At 35.6% G+C, this 21,085-nt stretch overlaps 1 protein-coding gene across 1 annotated transcript in view; it reads right to left on the minus strand.

The window, feature by feature from the left end:
- Positions 1-20,478, minus strand: part of PRLR (prolactin receptor) — a 95,720-nt gene extending 75,242 nt beyond the window's left edge. Inside the window, exon 1 of the mRNA XM_071729898.1 lies at positions 20,326-20,478. The gene's annotated coding sequence lies outside the window, so the exon portion shown is untranslated. The remainder of the gene's footprint in view (positions 1-20,325) is intronic.
- Between the last annotated feature and the right edge of the window lie 607 nt (positions 20,479-21,085).

A 21,085-nucleotide genomic window follows, 5' to 3' on the forward strand; every position in this document is an offset into this window, starting at 1 on the left:
TAACACCAAGTGGATGGCCACACAGTGGGATCTTGCTCAGCACATCTTCTGTCTGCTTGGACCACACTGGCAAGCAGGCATGGCTTCAGGAGCTAGGCAGCAGCAGGGGGAAAGGTGTGACTAATGGTGGCATGGTGGAAGCTGGCATGGGCAAAGGAAGGGAGGATTGCATGGTCCTGAAGGACCTGGCAAAGGAAGGAGGGATTGTGTGGTCCTCAGGGACCTGACACTTCTGGGCTGTAGCAGGCACATCTGATGTGAGGTCAGCTCTTGTGTGGTAGTTAAGTTATCCCTTAACTAGTGACTCCATCCAGCAGTTTTGCTCATGCCTGCAGCCGGGGCAACTTCTCATCTGTGTTGGAATAGTAGAGAAAACTGGGCTTCCACGGAATGAGGTACAATGCAAAGACTTAACTAGCTCTAACCAGGTTGAAGCATACTGAAAACCTTGTAAGGCCTGATTGAATTAATGAATAAATAAATCAGTCAATTCTAGTTTTACGGAAATTGTTTCTGTATATTTATTTTTGTTTTTAAATGATAAGCAAATCTTTACAGAAATTCTTACATAAATGTAAGGAATATACCTGTCATCACCAAGAGCTATTCTTCAGGAATCATCTGTGTCATGATATCCAATAAACATAAGAAATACTGAAATGTATTCTTAACTACAGGCTTATTACTAAGAGTAATAGTATGTAATTCCACCTGTTATTATTTACTTCATACTCATCTGTATAAGACAAGTTTATCTGTTAATACAGATAAAATAATAAATTTTCCTTGAATGGGATTATTGCATAATGCAGCAGCTTCAGATTTCATTAAACAATGCTTGATCACGTAACTGCTTCCTAGAAATCCATGAAAAGTTCCTATCTCTTTTCATTTTGAACTTGCAACAAATACATAGCTTTCTTAAAAGCCTTGAGTATCTCATTCTCTCTCAGTCAGCACATGGTTTAATATTATGATTATTATTAAACCAGAACTGGAACACAATGGAAGTGTACACTATCTGTATTGCATTTCATTATTTTCTATCTTTCTGTGTCAAAACTTCTCTTTCCTCCTCCAATATAGTTGTGCAGAGAAAAGGAAAAATATATCTACTATCTACAAATATGTTTTCATCTCAAGGGAGCTTCCATGAAACAAAGATTAACTTTACCCCGACCGATATTTTTTTGTTTATGTTATAAACAAAAATATTTCCATATCACAAAGCTTGGTTAATGTGAGATGCATATCCACATATGTACACATACACAAAAATCCCAGTGGTTTTAACGAGATAAGATCTAACTGACCAACAGTGATACTATGAACACAAAGTAGTATTTACCCAATATTATCGTCTACATAATATTTACCCATAACATGGTGCCTCTGTACTACGTGACAGATCAGCCAACTCTTTCAGAGTTTAACTGTTTTCATCTCTTTGATCTATAACTGAAGTTATATAGCTCTGTCACATAATGAGCTATTTCTTATTGGATATTTTTATTGTTACAAAAGGCCTCATATTTCTAAACCAGAATGTATTTCTGTAAAACTCGCCACCTAATTAACACAGCATGTCTAACAGAATTTGATATTATCTGAAAGGATGAATATAAAAAGAGGTGGTAATTAAAACAGGCTTTCAAAGGGCTTGTCTCCTAGTTATTTGCAATTTTTTCTAAAATCATTCAGTCTTTTAAAATAGTCTAAGAAATGGTCCTATTATTACTGTAGGGCAGATACAGTTTTTTAAAAGACACTAAACACAAAAATTACTTAATTTCTCACTTGTGTGATTGTTGTATGAGAGCTGGCTGTAAAAGTGAATTTTACATGTTGTCCATCTTCTGTTCTTAGTTTTTAGCTTCTTCAGATGCAAAAGTGATAGAGCTCTGTCTGGAGTCACTTGCTTCCTAAATCAATCATAAATTGTTGAAGTACATGAGGATATGTATATGGAATCAACGAAGTATGTAATGCATAGGAGACAGAACTATGTAATGATTATGAGGCTCCTGATGACTCTGTAATATGTTCATAATGAATAATGAACTTGCACTAATGTACTTGTCCATGCTGATCTGCTGACTGCCATCTCTGTAAGTCTTATGGCAAAGAGCTGTCTCCAGTGTGATGTTTAAATTTAATCCTGACTGCAGTAGAATGGCTGCTCAAAAGCCTTTTCTGAAGTCTCCCTGAATGCATTAGTGTTCTTTGTTCCAGAACAATCTCAGATCTCTGCACTAACTTCTGGGCCTGACAGCTGTGCTGCTCAACAAAGAAGAAAAATCTTTTGCCTTTTTATGTTTGTATTCCAAATCATATAATAAATTTCATATAATAAAATATATCATCTGATGAGATGTACCTGTATTATAAAAAATTGTCCCTTAAGAATTACTTTGAATATATGCATTAAGTCCATTATGAAATAGAAAACAATGCTCACTTCAAAAATATGTTGCGTATCTTGTATGTTCATTAAGAATCATACTGCTGTCCTAACATCTGAATAATACCTGTTTAGAAAAATGTTGTGATCATCATTTCATTGGATAGGGTGTATTCTTTATCTTAACAAGAAAGTTGCTATGTTTTGCCTTAGCTTGAGTAATTAATGTGCTACTTTATAAAACATAAATATATGTTTGTTTGAGATTATTCTCTTTCTCAAATAACATTAACTAGCCATAGTTGGGGAAGATGAACCAGATGGCCTTTTCATTTGATCCAGTATGAGTGTTCTTCTAAAGGTACTTAGCAGAATTTAAATCAAGAAATTAGAACAAGGAGATGTAAAATGCATTTTTTCCTCCAATATGTGGGTATATTCAAATCTCTTCCATAAAGTGAGCTCTGAGAAGGAAGAGGTCTTCATTAACTATGTGATCTTTCAGAAAAGAGTGAAAAAAATAGCTGGACTCCAAAATGGAAATTTGGAAATGATTCCCTCCCATCGAGGCTCCCATTTTCCACTTCATTATTTTCAACAAACACAATTCAGTATTCAGTATCATCTGGGGGAAAGCATGATTCAACTCTTGACCAGAATACTACTTTTTATCTAGAAGAAATCACAGACGGACCATCAGCATATTTAAAGCGTTCTAACATTGCTATTAATAATTAATCTTTTCTTATCTATCTTTTTTTTCTTTTGTGTTTTTTTTTTTTTTTTTTTTTTGGTTTTGGTTTTTGGTTGGTTTGGTTTTTTCCCTTTTTGTGCACCATTAGCACTATGACTGGTGGGCATAATTGCAAGAAAAAATAGCCTGCCCATAACTATGATAATTGTCTCTCTCCTCAGTAATTCCAGACTTTCTTCATAAGAATCAATCAAGTTTTGTATGTGACAGATTGTTAGCCAAAAACAAGCAGTTACAATGCCTAATTCATTTTTTTATACTGATTCTGTTCTAGTGAAGTAGTTCAATAGAACAAAGCTGGAAGAGTGTTGTATTAGTGGGATATTCTTGCTTCAGTTTTGAGCTTTTTTTCTGTATATTTATATGAAGAGTTAAATTCTGCAAGGAGAAAAGACAGCCATAGAGTAGAAAACTAGCAATGAAAATTGCTGTGATAATTTTTTGCAAACCACAGACTGAAAAGAAGGAATTAATATATATAGTACTTTGCAGTGATACAACCTTAAAAGATGGATTCTGGAGTCTGGAACAACTAATTTTATTCAAGCCATTCCTGGGACAAAAAATACTAATCAGAAAAGCTTCCATGGAAAGCAAAATAAAAAATAAAACACATGGCAAATAAACAATATAATGAAGGCTCAAAGTACATAGACAAGTACAACTTGTATATGAATTACATTTGTTTTCTTGGTACTTCAGCTTTAGTATCCCAGTAAGGCTGCCTATCTACAGGGACAGCAGCTGTTTTTCATATTTTATTGTTTTCTTTAATCTAAAAAAAGAATTTTTATTGAATATACATGCCTTGCTCTTTGTGCATAACAATAAACTGCTTTTTCAATAGAACTACATATTTGAAAAAAAACCCTATATAAATGCTATAAAAATTGTGAGCAAAATTGCTAAAAATACAAAATTTTTAAGGTTATTTATGAATTAATCTCAATTAGAAGGAAATTGAAAAAATAATGATAATTTTGTCTGCTCATTCTGTTTCTCAAGGAAGTATTTCTACCAAAGAGTAAGGCACTATTTAACAAAATTACAGAAAATATAGTGCAGAGAAAATAAAGTGTAAAGGCAGCAAAAGTAATTTCTTCAAGTCAAACTATTACTATATTCCCCTAAGGTCAAACATGTTCTGCTCAGTTTAAGCAGCCATTTCAAGTACTGCTTCTCTAACAAAATCTAAAATCAACCTTCTGACCTAATGAGAGGAATAATAAAGGATAAGTCCCTAATTCTCATGTGCCATTGGAGAAAGGAGCCTTTGAGAACTGCAAATATGGAGATTTCAATGGTCCCACAAGTGTGCTGAGCCCATGATCCACACTGATTCAGTGTTTAACCACCTTCTCTGACTATTTTCATATGTCCAATCCAAATGTCCCTTGTTGCAACTTCTGACCACTTCCTTCTTCCACTACACAATTTCAAGAAGAGTCTGACCTTTTAGGTAGTTGAAGAGTATAACTAGATGCATTAACCTTTTCTTCTTCAGGTTAAACAAGCCCCTTTCCCGTACACTCTTTCTGTACATCATATACTCCAATCCACTAGCCATCCTAGGAGCTAACCCTCTGCTCCAGTTTGTCAACATTTCTTTTGACTCACCTCCATATTCAGCCTTATAGTATTTTTGAAAGACTGCAACACATTCTATTCGCAGCAGCCTTTTCAGCTTATAAAGTATTTGACAGAAGAACACCACTTCATCATCAGGAAGATGATTAAACAAAGTTATTGATGTATGAAATGGGCTGCAATAGCTCATGTTCTGAGGTCCCTTTAAACACCTCTTCAGTTCTAAGGTATAATCAAGTGTACCAGAGTAATTTTTGAAAAATACATCTAATCTGGTCTCAAAGACACCTAGTAACAGAGGTTCTCTTTTTCCAGGCAAAGCTGAAGACAGTTTTTCCTGCTGTTCTTGAAAAAATCCTGTCTTTTACAGTACCTGATGCAGACAATTACAGTTGTGATTGTGTATCTTCAATCACTGCACCCTGTGCTTAGCCAGGTAATTTCCATATCTGTGTGCCTGATTCATAGGCATAAGAAAGTATTTACATGTCTCTGTCAATTGGTAAGTGAGAGAGACCAGCCCTCAGGACCTATTCTGGAAAGTGGTGTTTACACACCACTGTAAAGCCTCAAACAGAATAAAAAGACTGCCTGACAAAACTGCCTGGCGCCTATGGAAATAATGGTATGCATGTGTCCTAGGGCCTGCATATGGAGACAACCATAGAGATAACAATCAAGAAGCAGAGGGGTAGGAGGTCCACTCTAGTTGCTCTGCCTGGTATGTCTCAATCACACTTACTCATCCTTTCAAAATAATTGTTTAAGAGAAACAGGCCTATAAAAGGAGGACCTGAGATGGTGGGCTTTGGGAGCTTCACTGACACCAACCGTGCCCCACTGGATGGCCCGGCACTGGAGCCGGGACCAGTGATTTTCTGGTACCTATTTATCTTAACTTTTCTTGTTCTATTCACTCTCTTTCTTTCTTTCTATCTGTTCCTTCCTAAAATCATTAAGTAATGCAAGGTTTACCACAATTTTTTCCCAGGCTGTGCAGCTTAAATGCAGTTAAAAAACATGAATATTGTGACTTTAGGGATCAAAATAATCAGCTGTTGTGATTGTACCTCCTAAATATATAAAGTAGTCAAAGTATCAGTTTTCATGAGTTATTCCATCCATAGTTTTAATTAAATCTTACGTTCAAATACAGACCTTGAATGTCTCTAGAGCCTAAAAGGTCAAGGGGTATCTGATGGTCTTAACATTTTTAATCACTCTCCCTGGAATGGCTAAGTGTGGGACTAATACCGGATCCAGCCACACCTGGGCTCATCTCTGAGAAGGAGTTTAGAAAGCAATAGTCCAATCTGAATTTTCCTGGGTGCTGTATCTAGGTGATGAAACTCTCTTCCACTGGCTGGCCTAACGCTGGATCTAGGACCAGTGATTTCCTGTTATCTCTCTAGTTTTTCTTCTCTCCTACTCTCTCTCTCTCTCTTTCACTCTCTTTTACTTCCTCACATCATTAAGTAACACTAGGTCTAATAAATTCTTTTCCTCACATTGTGCAGCTTGAACATATATATATTGTGACTTCTATAACCAAAGTATCAGCCTTTATGATTGTGCAGCCTGAGAATATAGTTTTACAAATTATTCCTTCTGTACTTCTAATTAATAGCAATGTTCAAATACAGACCTTAAGTATCATTTCACCTTAATCTGATGAAGGGGTATCTGGTGTTAGAGCATCTCCTTGGACTAACACTTTAACTACTCTCTCCAGAAGGGCAAGGTCTGATCCTGAGATTGGGTTCAGGATCCAAGGCTCTTCTCTGACAAGGGAGTTTAGAAAGCGAGGGTGTCCAGTCTATCTTCCTGGGTGCCCTATCCAGGTTGTGATAGTAAGTCTGTCTTTACAAGTTGAATATGAGACTCAAGACCAGTCTGCAGAAAATCTGCATTTTACATAGAACAGCTGCCATTCATAATCTGTGAATGAAATATATAAATTCATTAATATATTAATGATTAATTCATCTATTTTAAATGCCTCACAGAAATAATGCTTTGGAAAGCATCCTTATTAGTAGTTCATTTTGCTGCTAGTAGACTAGATTGCAGTATCTCTCAAGTAAAGTACTAGAAAGTACATTGCTCTAGATATTTAAAAACATACAAAGACATATTTGACATATTTTTCAGTGATTCTCCTCATCTCTTCTGTATACGCTTTATTTTTTTTTTTTCCGTAGCAGAAATGTAGAATATTTGTGTTAGATTTTTATAGAAGCTCTGTTTTCTCCCATATGTTCTGCTCATTGTTTTTTCATTTCCTACACAGGTTATCTAAAGTTACTAGTTAATGTAGCTAATGTACACTTTTTCAGTGCATCATTTAGAAGCTTTTAGAATGCTCCATGCAGAATCTTTGCTCTACATGGGTTTTGTTTAGTACTGGTTAATTTTTTTTTTATGCTAAAAATACTTATTTGTGAAACACATCAGATTATACTAACCAGAAAATACTTATAAAAACCCATTTTTCTCCTCAGACATTAGTCTCATATTTTTAGTTTCTTTGACATGTACTAGCTGGGAATTATTTTATACTGTTATTGCATCTGATGCAATTTATAACAAAAATATAACTTCTAAAAACATTAAAATATTAATAGAAATAATTTGGTGAAATGACGTTGCCGTTTTAGACCACTAAGCAGAGAAAATAGAGACTAGTTGTACACCATTCTGAACCTTGATTTGATTTGACCTCTATATACATATTTAAACACACACACCAAGCTGGGTGGGACTATTTGCAGACAACACCAACTCCCACCCTGGGTGGGAGTGCTAACCTATTCAAGGATAGGAAAGCTCTGCAGAAGTTCCTGGACAGGCTGGATTGATGGTCTGAGGCCAGTTGTATGAAGTTTAACACTGGCAAGGGCTGGGTCCTTCTGAACTTTGGTCGTAACAACCCCAGGCAACTCCAGAGGCTCATTAAGAGTGACTGGAAAGCTGTACAGTGGAAAACGACATGGGTGTGCTGGTCCACATCCAGCTGAATATAAGCCAGCAGTGTGCCCAGATGATTAAGAAGATATACAGCATCCTGGCTTGCATATGAAATAGGGTGACCAGCAGAAACAGGGAAGTGATTGTTCCCCTTTATTCAGACTGGTGAGGCTGCAGCTCAAGTACTGTGTTTAGTTTTGGGCCCCTCACTACAAGATAGACATTGAGTTACTGGAGCATGTCCAGACAAGAGTAACCAAGCTGGTGAAGCATCTAGCGAGCAAGTCCTATGAAGCTGTGGGAATGGGAATTGTTTAGTTTGGAGATGAGGAGGCTGAGAGGAGACCTTACCACTCTCTACAACTCCCTGAAGGGAGGTTGTAGTGAAATGGGGGTCAGTCTCTTCTCCCAAGTATATAATGATAGGATTAGAGGCATTGGCCTGAAGTTGCACCAAGATAGCTTTAGACTATATATTAGGAAGAATATATATATATTTTTACTGAAAGAGTAGTCAAGTGCTGTAATTAGCTGCCTGGGGAGGTGGTGGAATCACCATCCCCTAGAGGTATTCAAAAATCATGTAGATGTGGCACCTCAGGACATACTCTAGTGTGCATGGTAATTTTTTTTCTGGGTTGATGGTTGGACTCTGTGATGTGAGTTCTTTTCCAGCCATGGCAATTCTGTAATTCTGTGATTCAGCCTGTGTCATCTGACCTAGTTTCCACGTTTTATGTGTCTCCATTTCTCAGTGGCTCTTCAGCCACTGAAGAACTCATGATTTAGACAAATTGGTCTTTTTTTTTAACTGACTCTATTTCACCCAAAAGTAATTTGTGTGGATGCTCTTCATATTGTTCCTTTACGAAATTACCAACTTTAGCTGCATTATGAAAGAATGCATCTGTTTAAACATGAAAACAGGCTGTCTAGTCCTTCAGCTCTCTAAAAGTACAGAAATCTGTTGGGAACTGTCATCCAAATGCTGGCAGCACTTGGCTAGAATACTCCCTTGGCATACTTTGACAGTACATTGTGTGGGGTCTGAGATGCTCTGCTTGTTTTCGTGAAACTGTGTGTTTGTGTGCCATACTGGGATTAATTTCAAAGAATGCATGCACATTGACGTATATTTGTAGCACACTGCTGGTACTATGTATGTCTATGGCAATTTCACTGTTGTGGGGTTATGTTTTATTAAGTGATCCTTGTACATATTTATCTTTTATATATCCTTGTTTCCTCATGTAATCCTTGTTTACTTAATCACATCCCTTGTTATTAACAAGGTTATTATTAAAACTGATACAATTTTCACCTTATTGCTTAGAGCAGTTCTAAGTACTTTACAGCTTCTGCATACCAAAATTGACATAACTGAACAAAAAAACCCTAATCATATCCTGGTTAGAATTTTGAGGGTAACAATCTGAATATTTAGTTAACACAGAGAAAAAAATATATCTTGGAAAAAAAACAATGCTAAAGAGTACTGAAATTCAAAGAAATAATAGAAAACATGGCACAAAAATACAGACACATGATACCTGAGTTTTTTGTACACAGTCTAAAGTAATAAAAATACTCAGAATATTTCAAGTGGAACTCACTGCATTTCTGTAGGCAGTAGCACTTTATGGTGCATTTCACTGTAATGCAGATTTCCTTTATTTTCTGCTTCAAGACAAGACATTTCATATAATTTCCAGGAAATTCTGCTACAGTTTTCCTATATTGTAAAACATATGACACTCAAATACTAGAGTCTCTAAGTCCGGGCTGGATTCTGGAGATACAGTAGGGATCTGTGAGCTGGCTACTAGAGAAGCTAAAAGGTTCAAACTAGCACATGGAAAAACTTGTTTGCATGTGTGTGTATGTCAGTGCTTAAGACAACTGGGAGACCAAGGGATTCAGCAGCAACTAATGGGCAGGCTAGTTGCCTATGGCCAGTTACTGCCTATGGCCAGTTCAGGGCCAGGCTGTATGGCGCTTAGAGCAACCTGGTCCAGTGTCCCTACCCATGCAGGGCGGGCTGGAACTATGTTTGGCTAGAACTTATTGAAAAAGAAAGTTGGAATTAACAAAATTTGCCATTTTTAAACAAAGCCATTTGCTACATTTAGGAGTTACGTGTATTTCTAAAATTCTCTAATGACTGTAACTGAACAAAATATTATTGACAGGAAGCTGAACATGAGCCAACAGTGTGCCCAGGTAGCCAAGAAGGCCAATGGCATCCTGGCCTGTATCAGGAACAGTGTGGCCAGCAGGTCCAAGGAAGTGATTCTGCCCCTGTACTCAGTGCTGATGAGGCCACACCTCGAGTACTGTGTCCAGTTCTGGGCCCCTCAGTTCAGGAAGCATATTGAGGTCCTGGAGCAGGTCCAAAGGAGGGCAACCAGGCTGGTGAAGGGACTCGAGCACAGATCCTATGAAGAGAGGCTGAGGGAGCTGGGGCTGTTCAGCCTGGAGAAGAGGAGGCTCAGGGGAGACCTCATCACTCTCTACAACTCCCTGAAAGGAGGTTGGAGCCAGGGGAGGGTTGGTCTCTTTTCCCAGGCAACCCTCAGCAAGACAAGAGAGCATGGTCTCAAGTTGTGCTGGGGGAGGTTTAGGTTGGACATTAGAAAGAATTTCTTTACCGAGAGGGTGATCAAGCATTGGAATGGGCTGCCCTGGGAAGTGGTGGATTCTCCATCCCTGGAGATATTTAAAAAGAGACTGGATGTGGTCTGGTAACTGCAGCGGTAGTGGATCAAGGGTTGGACTTGATGATCTCTGAGGTCCCTTCCAACCCAGCCCATTCTATGATTCTATGATTCTATGAAAATAATCTGCTACTGAAAGTGATTTTAAGGGAAAAAATATTGACTAATTATTAATTAGAATTGCAAAAGCTGATTGTACTAACTACTGTGGGATTAAAAACATATTGTAGCGTCTGTGAACGAGGCTTAGAAATACAATCCATCAATTCCTTTTATTAAAAAATTTATTTGATTACAACAGTAACATGCCATTAGCATAAGACAAGCTGTGAATCACACCGTACAACTCATGTCACTCAGCATATGAAGGAATAAGATACAGATCTAGCCAATCTCTCCAACTATGTTGTTTCCTCCTATAATTATATAGTACAGTTCTGGTTTATTAAGCCTAGTTTCTCACCAACTAAAACTTCAGTATGGTTGACCACACTTAACGATGTTACATCTCTGCATTTTCTTTGCAGGTCATAGCTTGGAAATGGTAAAAATGTCTTCATAGTGTTTGGAGTGATTTCTCTCAAATATCTGGAAGAGGATCATATTTATGTAATCTAAATATGCTGTTTATGGAATAAGTATAGGTTGTTTTTCTTTCCCCAAGCCTGCAAATGCATCGTTTGGTATTAGTAGATAAATGTAGTTTATCTTTGACTGATGACCATACCTTTATGGTTATTTCAACAAAGTGAAGATTACTTGTAAAAATAGGCTAATGCTTAAGGTTTCAATATAAATATTTACTTTCTGGGTTGGTTTGTTTTGTGCTGGTTTTTTCCCCCTGAAATATAATTCTCATCTAGCAGAAGGACAGTTAAACAAAACTGCTGCTGAAGCAATTCAAATGTAGGCATGCATTTCTTCATAAAGATTGGTTGCATGCTGCTGTTGAATTTGGAGCTGTACCCTAAGAATTAGTGCAAAATGGGGTCTGAAACATCCCTAAGATAATATTTGCTTCATCTCCAATATCAAAGTGTGCTTGCCTTCCTGAAAGACATTTTTTTAACATAATGATTCAGTAATGGATTTCCACAGTCTTCCAAAAACTATACAAATATTTTAAAAAATTTCTTAAATCTGCCTTTTCATAACCTCTCCTAAACTCTGCCATGAAAGTCCTCAAATGCTCTCCACTATTCTGTGATTTGGAACTATTACTGTTTGCTCTGTGCACCACAGACAGAAAACAGATTACCTTGTTCCTTTTTGTAGCTGCTTTTAAGTATATGAAAATTGCTGTCATATCCCTATAGTCTCAGCCTCCTATCTTATCTTCTCAAGATCAAAGATTCCAACTTTTTCCCTTTTCACAGGTTTCTCTGGATTTCTGAAAAAGCTTGTTGTTTTCCCCTTGGTTATCTGGAATTATTCTACCTCTTCCTGAAGCAAAACACTCCAAAAATGAATGATGTAGCTCAATTTAGTCATTACCATGGCCGAAGAGTAGAAGGAAAACTATACCAATTAAGAACTGTACTCTTTATATCCAAAATAACACTTGGTCTACTCACAAACTGTAGTTTGTCCTAGGAAATCTTGAAGGAGCCATATGTCTAACTCTGATATAATACATTCCTCTGCAAAGAATAATAAAAACATATGGCAAGACAGAAAGTCTTTTTTTTTCCCAACCAAAATATGGTTTCAATGGGCAAATAAATTTTATATTTAGATACTTGAAGTGAAAACACACCAAACAGTATTCAGCAGGCTTCATTTTCACTCATCTTGTGATCTGCTATAGTCTATGTTTCCTTTTTATTTTTGTAAATTTTATCCTAGCATTTTTTAATAAAAATCCTAACAGGACAGATGCATATAGAACTCCATTTGATGCAGACTTATGATGCTGAACCATTAATTACTGCCTCTGGTTTGCTTTTCCAATTAGTTTTGTTTTCATCCTACCATATATATATCCTGATCCTGTTTCCCTGATAGCTTAGGAAGAATGCCTTTGAAAGAGAATCGAAAGATTTCTTAAAATCAAGATATCTAATATTTAACTTTTCTCTCTCTATAAGGCCTCTGTCTATAACTTTCACAAAGAAATCAGACTGGTTTGACATAATTTGTTCATGGTAAACCTGTTCAGCTTCCCATCTCCTTGTTGCCCTCATACCATTTATAGGTAAGCAGTTTGGTTATATTATGATTATACATAGTATAACATACTATATATTATAATATATATATTATATATTAATATATATATAACACATATGTCTTATATACATATAATATATATACTATTATATATAATAGTGTAACTATTTTTGAGGATGGATGAAAAATGTATATATTGTTGTAGGAAATAAATACAAGCTGCAAGGCCAACACACTTTTTATGGTTTATTTTGGGAGTCGTCAAAGAACACAGCAGCTAGAAAGGCAAGTTCAAATGAAAATTAAAGAAATCACTGCTAGGCAATATATGCCTGAGAAAAATGTTCATTATTTTCACTGGGATCTTAGGATGAATATTGAGGTCTTTTAAGACAACAGAAATATTGTGAGTATATCTATAGAACATGAACCCTACATGCCCAATTTGAAAGCAATCTTATGTTTGCTGCTTATTTTTATTACGAAGTTCTGGCAACCTCGACACTGCTCGATTTAGCTTCACTAATGAAGGTCATAACCTTGACACGTGGAATGCACATACCAGGGGATGAAAAAGCATTCCTTTTCTTTATGATTTGAAGGCTAGAAAAAGATAAGACGCAGTAAAATTACATTTAGAAGAAACAGTTTAATAATCAGGAAGGGCAGAACCAGTGAGAAAGTTCCTATTTACTAGTATTTACTAATTGTAACAAATTAAACAAATTAAACAAATTCTAAGAGCAAGCACAGAATACATATGCCTTTATACTCTATAAGATGTTTAATTTTTTTTCTTCCATCTATAATATTTAAGATTTTGATTATCAGAAAAATGTAAGGTCATATTATTAACTAAACTGTTCACTGTAAAATGACACACATGATACCCTGATCAAGTAATATTAGTTAAGATATTAATCCATTTAATATTCTTAATATCATCTCACTGATGTGTGGGAAAAAAAGCAACCTAAGAGCTTGTATTTTAACTTCATATGTTGATAAAGCCAAGGACTATTCTGTGTTATGTATACTTATTGGTAGAAAGAAACAGATGAGGAGGCTAGAGGGGAGAGAAATACTTACAATTTTAAATCTAAGGAGTGACTATAACAATGTCCTTGTTTTTGAGAAATTATTATAATTATCTTGCTCCAGACAAGAACATAAGTTTTTACATTCTATTATTATTTGTGCATGGAGAAACTTAAAAAAAATCAAAATTTTCTTACTACGCACAGGGTACAATTTCATGTGAAAAATGGATGGATTGAATGTGAGGGCAGACTCTTAATTTTGTTTCCTGAAGTGCTTTAGAAATGGAAGTATGGCTTTTTTCATTATTGTAACGACATACAGATTTTTTTAATATGTGTAATTACATAAACGATAGTTTTGACAAAAGCAAGAGCTATTGCATTGTGTTTGGATGTCTATTTATAATGAAAATTCATGTCATTTGAAGACCATAAAATGCAACCAAAATCCATCTCTTGATGCCCTTACCTTTCCACTCAATAAAGAAAACAAAGCAAAATAATTTTCAGAGGGTTGTAATCAAGCCAGAGTGTAATATAAAAAGAAATTTTCTGCATCAAAATGGAAAAGGAGAGTTTCATGTGTCCAGCACAAGTTTTCTTCCCAGATACTTTGGCTTTAAAATTACAAAACATTGACTCATTGGTTCATCATAGTGGTCAAAGCACCAAGCCTTCCTGAGCTCAAGAAGCATTTGGATGATGCTCTCAAGCACATGATGTGATTCTGGGGGACTGCTACACAGGGACAGGAGTTGGACTCAGTGATCCTGATGGCTCTCTTTCAAATCAGCATATTCTCTGATTCTATGATTACTTCACATCTAAAATACTACTACTTATGCAAAATAAACCTGAGCATGAAAATTAGTGTGCCACTTAATGCAAGAAATTTCACAGTCTCAGGAAATGGCTGCTACATTATCTGGAAGTTTTTAAGTAAGAGCAAGAACCTCTAGTCTCACCTCCCCAAAGTTCAGTTAATGAGACAAGCAAGTTGCAATGTTTTATATCTGATCTCTACTTTACAATCAGGAGAAAATGAACAGATTTAATTTCCATTTTGAAAATTACAATAGCAAATGCAATTTCCTTGGTAACTACAAACCCAGTGGGCACTGAAAGAAAAGAACCACAACAAGCTACTTGTTCATATATTGAAGATGCAATCTAATGAACCTACAAAGAAAGAAACCCATACTTATGATATGTATTGCTCAAAAGGTTATGCAACAAGGCATAAGAATTAGAATGAAAGAGAGTAAGATGAGTGTTCATATGGACTAAAGAAACCAAAGACATATCTAGTAATACTGATTTCAGTTCTAAGAATCACACATCAAAAAAGAAGGGAACAGGAAGACTACAAAAATAAAAGAAGAAAGTTCTGACATTATTTTTAAATAGAATGTTAAAGATGTAAGGAGAAGTATAGAAAAAACTATCACACCAAAGGCAAAACAATCCTTGTATCTGTAATTTAGAAAGGAGATCACTATGTGGGCTTACAAAATAACACATAATACAATGAAAATAAACTGGACTGCTGCTACTTAGAAAACAGTAAATTTAAGATTGACATAAACAGCTCTTTAAACCTCCTTTTTCTCAGCTTTGTGGTTCTGGGTTGTTGGTGTTTTTTTGTTGGTGGTGGTGGTGGCTGGGTTTTTTTGTTCGGTTGGTTTGGTTTTTTTTGTTTTTTTGGGCTGAGCACAGGTATCACACAGGTCTCCTATCACTGTTACAGTTGTGTATCAGTCAATACCCTGAATGCCTCTTCTCCTTTCAATATATCCATGGTCTCATCACACTCACAACAAACACAATCATATCCTGAAGCAATATCCTGAATTATATCCCATTTCTCAGTTCTTATTCAGGCAATATCCATCAACTACTGACAATTAGGAAGTTGTTGTCAGCTGCTTGTGTCTCTGTCAGTCTATGAGTTCCTGTCTTTCTTTCTCCTCTTATCAGACATTTTCACTGTTCTCCTTTACCCACCACCACTAAGAAGTAACTTGTATCTTTCCTTCATTTTCTCCATCCAACTCAAAAGAGGAGGGTAATTTTACATGTAAATCCAGACTCATAAGCAGTGACTGGAAAAACCTGACATGAAATTTTCTTTATTAAGCTGATATTCTTAAATGCAACAAATTCTTGCCTTTTTCTCTGAAGAATGGGTTATCAACTCCAGTCATAGGGTGAATATCAGAACAATAAATGACAGCTTTCATCCAGTGCCACCATTTCTATGTCTGGTGTCTGAAAGGACTTAAATACCTCCTAAGGAAGCAGAACAGTTTTGTGTTAGCAACCACATGCCTCAGTGTAAATCCTAAGCAACAAGCTCTGAAATAATATTTTGCTTGAATGTGAGCTTGTTAACACCCATAAAAAGCAGAAGTGGTAATCCAAATGACCCTCTTTGTGTTTTTCCCAGCCGGCCTGAAAGTCTTTAAACAGGACAAATAAAAAAGACATAGCATCTCTCATTGGAAGCATCACCAGAATTTACGTGCATTTCATTGATATTGAACACTAGAAATGGAGAAATTACTGAATGATTGCAAAGAATGTTTGCAAACCAGTTGAACATTTTTTCTCAGTTTTCCTATTAGTACTTGTCTGGAATTGGTTCTATCATTCTAAACAGCTGAAACACTGGCGCTTTAAAAAAACGTAATAATGGAAAACATGGAAGTTTTTCATTGCTTTAATAATTAATCCTCTCTGAGCTATGCAAAGGTGCTCAGCTACTACTTGCTACTTGAAATAAATTAGCTTTCTCCTGGAAGATGCAGAGGGACAAAGGAGACCATTCTTAAGCACAATCCAGCCTGTAGGCTGCTTGTTTGATCTCTGTAAGCCACAGAAAAATTATCTTAAATATGATTAAATACTGCTGTTGTCAAACAGTTTGAATTTAGGTAGGATACAGATCTGAACATAAGTCTTAGAATTGAAGTTTAGGTTTGGTTCTCTAAGTTTAAACCAGGTTGTACATTGAAATCGAGTGTGTAAACCACATGCTTATGCAAAAAAGGCACAATTGATTTTTTAAAAGTATCCATACCTCTTAAAGCTTTTTGCTGGCTATGTTTCTATTTTTTTTTCTTTTGTACATAAATGACATGTAATACAAATATAAAAGGAGCACACAACAACAACCAAAAAAAAACCACCTTGCATCCAAATATGAAGAGGGGAAAACATCTTCATGTAAACATCCTGCATGGTTTTCTATATAAAAAATGTCAGTTAGTTTATAGAAAACAGGGCAAACAGCCTGCAAAAGCACAAGGTACTTAGGCTAGCTGCTAGAGTTGTATGGTTGATTTCTGTTAGGATTACCTATTGCTACTTATGGCAGTGACACAAAGATACATACTACAAATGTCTTGTTCACTGATAGCTACTGTGGCAGACAGTTTTGACTTAAAACTGATGAGTGACAACATATTGCTGTATGCTGTTGCTTTTAAGAAATGACACATCTGTTGATCAATATACTCATCAAGAAATGTAGGTATCATAACCTGAAAATGTGTGCTCAAATTTCAATGTTTGAGTGATCAAAATGTATTCAGAAAGTGATTTTATGGCTACTAAGGAACTCTCATGTGAAACTTTATCATGTGTAAATCAGATCAGAAGACTAAAGGAAAATACATATATATGTTATGAACAGTGCATCAAATAAAAAATGTTACAATACAGTGCAAAAATTATACAATACAGTTTATTCTTATAAACACGTACTCTTGTTACAACAATTGAACTTATGTACACTAAGGGGATATAATTGACATGCAAAGATTTGAGAAGAATGTATGACTAAGTTAATTTGACTTGCACATTCTACTTCTATTTATTTTACTTAAAAATACTGTTCAGCCCTTTGGCAATAGCAGTGTAAACACTAGAGGTCTTCCACAGCTTCATTTTTTTCTGTGCTTTTGTTGTCAATGTTAAATATATGCCAAACATGAACATTTTTATTTGGTAAAATTGTTCTTCCCTTTTACAGCACTATGAATAGCTACAGATGTAAGCTGAATAAAATCCAGACAGAAATTCCATATTCTAGGTCTTGTCCTGGTTTCCTCAATACTGCTACTACAGAATAAATGTAGCAGCACACATTAATGTTTCCAGTGACTGTGCCTGAATTTATGTTTGAAGTGAGTCAAATGAAATAAATATCCTTGGTACAAGGCATTTAGAATAGTCAGACCAAAGTTACACCAATAATTTAAAATGGAATAAGAAAATCATATTTGCCAGTATTTGAACTAGAAGAAAAGATCTCCTACACAAGCTGGAACACTTGGTCAAAAGGTTTTGAGACAGGCGCAGATGGTCTGCTGTAAATCTGCAGCATCAGAAATATCTTACTTGTGCACACACAGATCAGTTGGATCAGCAAATGCACAAAGAGGGATGACGTGACCTGAATGTGTCTAACTCCATGAGCAGGGAAGGCTGATATGCCTACTTGGCCACAAATAACCCCACTAGAGAGGCTGCAGCTGCTGCACCTATTGTTCAGGATTGCAGATTACACCAGAAAGTGTCTGAGCAGCAGATATCTTTCAGTGGTTTGCTGGCACACTTATAAAGCAGTTGGTATAGAGAAAAAAGGTTGGGTTCCACTTGTTGCTCCCTAAACTAGTGATAACTGGTCTAAGTCATTAATATTAAATATATTAAATATTAAATTTAATTCACATAAAACTATTAACTTACTTATTAACATTTTTAACAAAACTGTGTATTTTAGTAATTGAAAAGCAAAGCAGAATGACCAGAAAGCAACAGATGGAACATAGTCCAAGAGAGAATAAATACAGAATTATTTGTACAAAATTAGTAAAAATGCAAGGAGTGGAAAAAGATCAAGGTGCAGACATAAAATTAGGAAATTAATCCAGATCTGTACCTGACCTTCAAAATAACTATTGGGCACATAAGGAATAAACAGAAGCATGAGAGGATAAAATCACATGTAAATACTAGAGGGACTCAATATGACAGTAGTACAGAACTAGCCGATAATTGAAAGTAACGGATTAATTAGAAAAGAAGCACTGGGAATGATAAACCTGGGGAGGTACAACACACTTCTTAATATTTTATTTTGAAAATTAATATTCTATATCTCCAAGAATATTTCCATCACAGCAGACTTTTATCCAAGGACTTAAGTCACAGGTTTTTAAGCTAAATGCTGCACGTATTCTAACAGCCTTGATGTTATGCTCTTCAATATTTACAAATTAAATATAAAAGCATTTAATATGCTCTAATCTCTAACTTTTCCACTACACATTTTACATGGTTAGAAAAACTGACATATACTCTGCTCAAAGAAGTGGTGAAGTCTTCCCTGTCGGCTTTGATTAATTCTTCCCCTACTGTTCTGACAGAAAATGCTATCAAGAGAGTGGCAAGTCTCAAAAACTAAGCAATGAAGTTGGATAAATTTCAAGTTTTCCATAGTGGACTTAAACATGCTGCAAAATGTCTGAACTCTGTAACAAAAACTATACACAGAATTTTTCTGTAACTTAAATAACATGGCAAGAAAACAAAAACAAAAACAAAAACCAGTAATGCTGGGGATCAGGTGTTTTAAATCATATGATATGAAAAAGAAAGAAACTATGAAGAAATGAAAAAAAGGAGTGGTATGGCACAAAAGAATAGCCAAAATCTGACAAAATTCAATGGCTTTGGCAGTTTTAGATTAACCTCCCTAGGCAAAAATAAAAAACAAAGAAAGTAAACGAGATAATCAGTGGTGTCTCATTCCACAAGTTGCTTCTGTTCCACTCTTCTCTGTACAAGAAACAGGACAGTATCTCTGATGAGAAAGGTTCATCTGGCATTATCTGCAGATAAACCAACACTGATTTTAATTTTTTTTAAAATGGGTGAGATACAAGAGATACTGAAACAAGAAAAATACAGCAGTTAATACATGCAGATTAACAACTAAAATACAGGGCTAATTAAGAAAGACATTTCATCACTTTCGGTGTTACACAGCAATATAAACGACACCACAGAAAACTCCAGAGATTCTGCCAAAACACATAAAATTTAGTTGCTCATTCATTCTTACTTTTTATGAAGCTTCATTAAAAGTGTAACATTCTGTTTTGCCTTAGAAACAAAAAGGAAAAGTCTTTTAAAGTTTAAGCAAAAACTAGTAACTTCTAACAGCAATTTAAACAACTTTTTCAACTTCTTTCTCCACCCAGCAAAAACCAATTAGGTGTTTTTCTCATGTTCCTATCTGTGTCTGTGCCATTTGGTTTTTGATTCTTCTAGATAAAAAGAAAAAAAAAAAAAAAAGGATGAAATAATGTGTATGTTGCAGCGTGAGTCTACTTGAGGGACATGTGCATTAATTCTCTTTTTTAAAGAAGAAAACTGTGTTTGAAACTTTTTACAGCTATTCTGCTTCGCAGTGTTCTATTAACTTTGTTCCTTATCGTTAGCATTATTGTTTTTTTGTGGCACACCTGTGTGTGCATTTTAATCTGATTATATAGCTATGACAAGATCAAAAGGAATTACAGAGTTTATCATACTTCAATTTATCTCCTACTCATTTAAAGCCTACAGAAAACGTGATATTACTTTATTGACTATTATTTAATTTTATATAAACATTTTACTTACACAAATGGAGTCTTTTAATCCATCTAGCTGGGAAATGCATTCACTTGTTAGAATAATCCAGGTCTGACATTTAAATTACGTATGTTTGCATGCATGTTTTTGCATATCCCCCTCCCTCCTGAGGGACACCTGCACAGTGAAGAACAGACAGATCTTGTTGATCACTGATAAGGTCATCAGGGCTTAGCTATAATATATCCTTGCTTAATCCTCATTGGTTTTGCCTACAGAGCGCAAGGCTGTTTCCTTGACAACACAGATGCAGTTTCCCCAGCATCCAGAGCCACATGTGATGTCCAGGTTTAGGATATGGCCCACCTGAAAATCTATTATTCAATTCTTTTTTTCTACAAGTCAGTGTAGACTAAAAATAAAGCCAGTGAGAACCTTCAATACCTTCTGTTTCTTCTGTTATTATTAAGCCCTTCACCACTATTTACTTACTCACTATTTACCTAAGTCCTTACAAAGGCATTTCTGATATGGGATGAACACTTCTGGAACTCAGGAGCGATGACATTCTTGCCTTGTTGAGCACATAAGGGGTATTTTTTATTCAAGACATGTAATTAGCATGTGATATACAAGTAAGGATTAATTACCAAGTTGTGATACTAGGAGACAGAAATAGGAAACATATATAACAAATGCTTTGATAATCTGGAAGGTGAAAATAAAACTAATCACAGTGAGACAATTTTTTTTCTACCTTCTTGAAATGCTTTTTCAAAAGATGCCTGACATACATTAAACCAAATGA

The sequence above is a fragment of the Heliangelus exortis genome, chromosome Z (genome assembly GCF_036169615.1).
Source record: "Heliangelus exortis chromosome Z, bHelExo1.hap1, whole genome shotgun sequence".
Taxonomy (NCBI): domain Eukaryota; kingdom Metazoa; phylum Chordata; class Aves; order Apodiformes; family Trochilidae; genus Heliangelus; species Heliangelus exortis.